Here is a 7,721-nt window from a genome sequence, read left to right on the forward strand (position 1 = left end):
GGAGCACAGGCTCTGGACGCGCAGGCTCAGCGGCCATGGCTCACGGGCCCAGCCGCTCCGCGGCATGTGGGATCTTCCCGGACCGGGGCACGAACCCGTGTCCCCTGCATCGGCAGGCAGACTCTCAACCTCTGGGTCACCAGGGAAGCCCTGCCGGTAATCTCTTGATAAGAGCTGTCTCAGTGGAACCCAGTTAGAGAAGAGGCTGAATAATGGCTCCCAAAGATGTCTACATCCTGACCCCCAGAATCTGTGACTATGTTTACTTATGTGGTAAAAGGGGCTTTGCAGATGTGATTAAAGATCTTGAGAAGGGTAGATTATCTTGGATTTTTTGGGTGGGCTCAGGGTAATAATGAGGCCTATATAAAAGGGAGGCAGGAGGATCAGAGTCAGAGAAAGAAGATGTGAGGACAGAAGGAGAGGCCAGACATTGGAAGATGCTGTCCTTGAAGACGGAAGATAGGAGCCGTGAGCCAGTGGATGCTGGTGGCCTGCAGAAGCTAGAAAAGGCAAGGACATGGACCTTCCCCTACAGTCTCCAGAAGACACAGCCCTGCTGTCATCTTGATTTTAGGGCTGACCTCAAAAACTGTAAGATAATAAATTTGTTTTAAGCGGCTGAGATTGTACTAATTTTTTATGGCAGCAGTAGGAAACCGACACAGGGAGAGAGGGTTAGGAACAAAAATGGGAGGTGAGAAAGGAGAGGAAACAACTTTGAAGACGTTTTGTTGTGACAGTGAGCAGAGGAAAGGGGTGCGAGCCGGGGTGGGAGCCAGTTTGGGCCATGGGTATTCATGGGCCATTGAGTATTTTTAATTTTTAATTAATAGACTTAATTTTCTTTCTTTCTTTCTTTTTTTTTTTTTTGCAGTACGCGGGCCTCTCACTGTTGTGGCCTCTCCCGTTGCAGAGCACAGGCTCTGGACGCGCAGGCTCAGTGGCCATGGATCACAGGCCCAGCCGCTCCGCGGCATGTGGGATCCCCCCGGACCGGGGCACAAACCCGTGTCCCCTGCACCAGCAGGCGAACTCTCAACCACCGCGCCACCAGGGAAGCCCTAATAGACTTAATTTTTAAAGGCAGTTTTAGATTTATAGAAAAATTGCGTGGAAAGTACAGAGAGTTCCCATCTTACCCCTCCCTCCAGTTTCCTCTATTAATATCTTGTAATAGTGTGGCACATTTGTTAACAATTGCTGAGCCAATGTGGATACATTGTTATTAACTAAAGTGCCTAGTTTACATTAGGGTTCACTCTTCATGCTGTACATTCTATGAGTTTTAACCAATGTATAATGTCATGTAGTCACCATTACAGTATCACACAGAGTTAGTTTCTAAAAATGCCCTGTGCTGCAACTATTTGTTCCTCATTTTCTCCTCCTTAGCCCCTGGCAACCACTGATCTTTTTACTATCTCCATACTTCTGCTTTTTCTAGCATAACATACAGTTGGAATAATACAGTACATAGATATTTCAGACTGGCTTCTTTCCCTTAGCAATATTCATTTAAGTTTTCTCCATGTCTTTTTGTAACTTGATAGTACCTTTCTTTTTAGTGCTGAGTAATATTCCATTGTACGGATGTACGACAATTTGTTTATCCATTCATGTATTGAAAGACATTTTGGTTGCTTCCAGGTTTTGGCCATTATGAATAAAGCTGTTATAAACATCCATGTTGGACTTCCCTGGTGGTGCAGTGATTAAGAATCCGCCTGCCAATGCAGGGGACACGGGTTCAATCACAGGTCCAGGAAGATCCCACGTGCCGCGGAGCAACTAAGCTCGTGCACCACAACTACTGAGCCTGAGCTCTAGAAGACTGCGAGCCACAACTAGTGAGCCCACGTGCCACAACTACTGAAGCCTGCGCACCTTGAGCCCGTGCTCCACAACAAGAGAAGCCACCACAATGAGAAACCCGCACACTGCGACGAAGAGTAGCCCTCGCTCGCCGCAACTAGAGAAAGACCGTGCGCAGCAATGAAGACCCAACACAGCCAAACATAAATTAATTAATTAATTTAAAAAAATCCATGTGCAGGTTTTTGTGTGAACGTTTTCAACTCATGGGTAAATGTCAAAGAGTGCAATTGCTGGATTATATTTTAAGAGTTATATTAAGTTTTGTAAGAAACTACCAAATGGTCTTCCAAAGTGGCCGCACCATTTTGCATTTCTATCAGCAAGGAATGAGAGTTCTCACTTCTTCATGTCCTCACCAGCATTTGGTGCTGTCAGTGTTTTGCATTTTAGCCATTCTAATAGGTGTGTAGTGGTATCTCGTTGTTTTAAGGGATGGGTATTTTTTAAGATGGGAGATTACTATGCATGTTCACATTCTATTGAGAATGGTCCTATAGAGAGTGGTAAATTGATAATGGGGAAGAGAGGAGATAAAGGCAAGATTGAAATTGTTGAGATAGGAGGGGGCAATCCAGGAACACTGGAGGGGCTGGTCTTAGAGGGGATGTTTTGCCTTTTGTAACAGGAGAAAGGAAGGCAAAGAGGGTAGATTTGGAGGCGAAAGGTAAGAGTGTCTGACAACTTTTGCTTTTTGCAGGAAGTATGTGGCAAAGTCATCTGCTGAAAATAAGTGTGTGGACAATACTCTCGTATATCAGACTTCATAATGGGAGGGGACCTGTGAAGGAATTCCTCTGGACTGAAGAGAGTACTGATAGGGGTTTGACCCTTCCCTTCATAAAATCCACACCCCTACACCTCTCTACGCTCCTGGGGGTGGGGGGAGTTCAGTGGAAAGAACGCCAAATTAGGAGTCCAAGAACTGCCTCTGGTATCAACTCTGGCTTGAACAGCTCATTGGTCAAGTTTACTTCTGAGGTCAGAGGCTTAGCTCTAACTTGCACTTGGTGGCTCCGGGCTGATTCTAGGTGCTGTGCTCATGATAAGCTATGAGTTCTCTCTCAGACTTGCATGTGTGACAATGCTGGAGTCAGCTCCTCCCCTGAGTCTCTGACTCAGAAACCCCAAACTGTAGTTTGACCACATTTAGCCTCTCTCTGTGCAGCTGCCCTCCTTAGCCCAGGCAAGTGGAGCAAAGGAGCAGCGAGGAGTTGCTTCTTTCAACTCAGCTGCAAGCTGTCTCTACTAATAACAGTTCAGGGCATTGCAGCCTTGGCACCTCGTGCCCCTGTGAGCGATGAAGAGTGGCTGCCCCCATCACCGCAACCTCAACTAAGGGACTAAGCCACAGGCACATGACTCTCTTTCCCCACTTCTGATTCTCAGAATGACTCATTTCCTTCCTCTTTCCCCCGCTTTTTAAGCCAGCATTGCCCTTTACCTTGGCTCTACCCATACCCTCACCTTGTGGGGTATGTACCAGGGCCTTGTGGCCACTGCAGTTGAATGCAGTCGAGATCATCCCCCAAGCTTGCTTGAGAAATGGGTGCCACCAGGGCTTGAAAGGAAAGAAAAAAAGAAATGAGGGGATTTGAGACAACTTTCTCATCTAGAACGTGCCTGATAGGCCATGTGATTTCTGAAGTCTCTTGAGACTTCGTATTGTGGCAATGAATTAATTTTGCACATACAGTAATAAATATCATCTAGTGAGTGACTACATAAATGTAGGTTGTTTTAAAAAAAAAAAACCCTAAACCTCATTGTTTTCTCTCATACCCCAAGTCTCCCAGTGGCCCATGACCATCTGTTGGGAGAACTCTGTGCATAGAAAGCTGTTGGATTCCCAGGAGACCCCGCTTTTCTACAGGAGTAGCCCCAAGAGGCAGGTATAGCTCATATGAGGCTGGCAAGGGCAGATCAAGGTCCTTGGACTCAAACCAAGGTCCCCGTGCGTCCCTGGGAAGCAACGACCCAGGGAGAGTTCCGTCCGTGTCCACAGAGGGAAAGCTGTAAGAAACCCCAGGACAAATGCTATGAGCCCTCCTGATGGGATTAGTGCCCTCTTAAGAAGAGGGGGAGAGATGACAGTTTGGGGTAGAAAGAGTTGGAAGTATGGGGGTCATTGAAGAAGTTTCCAGGAGGGAATTGGTTCCATGCACCCAGAGTGAAGATTTCAGCTGCAAGGAAGCATTTGGAGACCAGCAGTGTGCAAATGGCGACTGATGCTGTGAGAGCAGATGAGCTACTCCAGAGAGATCGGGGAGTAGGGCCCAGGGATGTGAGGACAGAGCCACAGGCAGCCTCAACATGTACAGAACAGCAGAGGAAGATGAGCCTGTGGATGAGACAGGAAAGCAGGGTCAGGGAGATGACAGAGAGAGCAGGGAGCTGTTGCAGCTGCCAAGGGAAAAGGATGCACGGAGGACGTGGTCCAGAGTCAAAGGGCACCGAAATGTCAGGAGAGTTAAGGGCTGAGCAGTTGCCTGTGACCTGGTGGAGCACACGTGTTGTCAAGTTGGGAGGGCGAACGCATGGGCTGAGGACTGAGACCAAGAATGTAGGGGGCTTGTTTGCAGGAAGTTTTGCTGGGAAAGCGTGGGAGGGAGCTAGTGTTGCACGTGCGGGGTGTAGGGAGGAGAGAGGTCCTGCTTCATTCTTACCCTTTTTCTCCCGCAAGTGGGAGCAGAGCCCTGAGAGTGTTTAAAGGCTGGTGCAAAGGACCTAGCAGCACTTGGGAGGTGCAGGCAACAGAAATCCAGGAAGCCTGAGGTCTGAGTGGGTGGAAGTGCCAGGTGATCTCCCCAGATACGTTCAGACGAGGCGTTTCTGAGAACAAATGGTAATTTCTACTTACATTTTGGAAGGTTTCCGGGCTGACGAGTTTGTCCTGAAGAAATCAGTCACTGCCTCTTTGGTGCTATCTGGGAGCCAAGGGCGTCGCCTACCCTAGAGGGAAGACACTTTTCAATTCCATAACATGTTCTTTCATTTAAGAAGTAATTCATTCTTCTTCATTTGTAACTAGACCTCAGGTGCCCAGAATAGAAATTACTAACCATAATCCTCAGTACGTGACATTCTCTCATCACTGGTCCATATTTGTGCGGCTTCAGATTAGTTACTTTATTTTATTTTTAGTATTTATTTATCCAGTTTTATTAAGTTCTAATTGACATACAGCACAGTATAAGTTAGTTATTTAAAATAATACAATAACATCTATGAACCCACTTACCCTCTTCCCTCCCCAATCTAGACCCCCTAACAATAACCTACATCTAACTCTTGAGCTTCCTGACCCTCTGCCTCCCCCCAGCTGGGGCATCCAGAATCCAGTCCACCAGCTCGCTATTTTCTTTTTTTATATCACTCTGTTGCATCTATATGTAATCCTTTAAAAGCACTTTTAAAATTTGAGTTGTTTTTAATTTAGAGTCTTTGGGGACTATATTTTTTTCATATGATGTTAAATCTCTAAGGCTCATGCACATTGTTGCGGGTGACCGCGTTCATTCCATTTGAAGCTATATAATGTTCATCACATGAATAGAACATTGTGGAAGGCAGAATTCTAAGAGGGCCATGAAGCTTCCTAGGCCCTGGTGTGCACACACATCATTTAACAAACACTAGGTGCTGCTGTGATGGGATTTTGCAGATATAATTGGGGTCCCAAATCAGATCTTAAGAAAGGGCACTGGACCACTCACATGAGCCCTTGAAATCCGGGTCTGGAGTCAGAGATGGAAAGCTGCAGTGGAATTTGCAGAAGAAGACTGTCATGTTGTGGAGAGGGCCCTGTGACAGGTGGCTTCTAGAGGCTGAGAACAGCGTCTGCTGACAGCCAGCAAGAACGTGGGGCGGTGGATGCGCCGGGATCGCGGCTTACCGGCACTTAACCGCCTCAGGTGTATCTGCGGGACCGTCTGTTGCGCCTTGACCTGCCCGGGCCGCGGGAGTGGAAGCGGGGACGCCGGGGACCCCAGAAGTGGGGAAATGCCGAGTGGATGAAAGGCTCTTGCTGCTCCAGCCAGGAGTCAGGACTCTGCCTCTGAGGTGGGAGAGCCAACTTCAGGACACCCGTCCAAAAGAGACCTCCCAGCTCCATGTAATATCAAACGGCGAGAATCTCCCAGAGATCTCCATCTCAACACCAGCACCCAGCTTCACTCAACGACCAGCAAGCTACAGTGCTGGACAACCTATGCCAACCATATAGCAAAACAGGAACACAACCCCACCCACTAGCAGAGAGGCTGCCTAAAATCATAATAAGTCCACAGACACCCCAAAACACACCACCAGACGTGGACCTGCCCACTAGAGAGACAAGATCTAGCCTCATACACCACAACACAGCCACTAGTCCCCTCCACCAGGAAGCCTACACAACGCACTGAACCAACCTTAGCCACTGGAGACAGACATCAAAAACAACGGGAGCTACGAACTTGCAGCCTGCAAAAAGGTGAACCCAATCACAGTAAGATAAGCAAAATGAGAAGACAGAAAAACACACAGCAGATGAAGGAGCAGGATAAAAACCCACCAGACCTAACAAATGAAGAGGAAATAGGCAGTCTACCTGAAAAAGAGTTCAGAATAATGATAGTAAAGATGATCCAAAATCTTGGAAATAGAATGGACAAAATGCAAGAAGCAGTTAACAAGGACCTAGAAGAAATAAAGATGAAACAGACAATGATGAACAACACAATAAATGAAATGAAAAATACTCTAGATGGGATCAATAGCAGAATAAATGAGGCAGAAGAACGGATAAGTGACCTGGAAGATAAAATAGTGGAAATAACTACTGCAGAGCAGAATAAAGAAAAAAGAATGAAAAGAACTGAGGACAGTCTCAGAGACCTCTGGGACAACATTAAACGCACCAACATTCGAATTATAGGGGTTCCAGAAGAAGAAGAGAAAAAGAAAGGGACTGAGAAAATATTTGAAGAGATTATAGTTGAAAACTTCCCTAATATGGGAAAGGAAATCGTTAATCAAGTCCAGGAAGCACAGAGAGTCCCATACAGGATAAATTCAAGGAGAAATACGCCAAGACACATATTAATCAAACTGTCAAAAACTAAATACAAAGAAAGCATATTAAAAGCAGCAAGGGAAAAACAACAAATAACACACAAGGGAATCCCCATAAGGTTAACAGCTGATCTCTCAGCAGAAACTCTACAAGCCAGAAGGGAGTGGCAGGACATACTGAAAGTGATGAAGGAGAAAAACCTGCAACCAAGATTACTCTACCCAGCAAGGATCTCATTCAGATTTGATGGAGAAATTAAAACCTTTACAGACAAGCAAAAGCTGAGAGAGTTCAGCACCACCAAACCAGCTTTACAACAAATGCTAAAGGAACTGCTCTAGACAAAAACACAAGAGAAGGAAAAGTCCTATAATAACGAACCCAAAACAATTTAGAAAATGGGAATAGGAACATACATATCGATAATTACCTTAAATGTAAATGGACTAAATGCTCCCACCAAAAGACACAGATTGGCTGAATGGATACAAAAACAAGACCCATATATATGCTGTCTACAAGAGACCCACTTCAGACCTAGAGACACATACAGACTGAAAGTAAGGGGATGGAAAAAGATATTCCATGCAAATGGAAACCAAAAGAAAGCTGGAGTAGCAATTCTCATATCAGACAAAATAGACTTTAAAATAAGGACTATCAGAAGAGACAAAGAAGGACACTACATAATGATTAAGGGATCGATCCAAGAAGAAGATATAACAATTGTAAATACTTATGCCCCCAACATAGGAGCACCTCAATACATAAGGCAAATACTAACAACCAT

Source organism: Lipotes vexillifer, unplaced genomic scaffold, assembly GCF_000442215.2.
Source record: "Lipotes vexillifer unplaced genomic scaffold, Lipotes_vexillifer_v1.1 scaffold689, whole genome shotgun sequence".
Taxonomy (NCBI): Eukaryota; Metazoa; Chordata; class Mammalia; order Artiodactyla; family Lipotidae; genus Lipotes; species Lipotes vexillifer.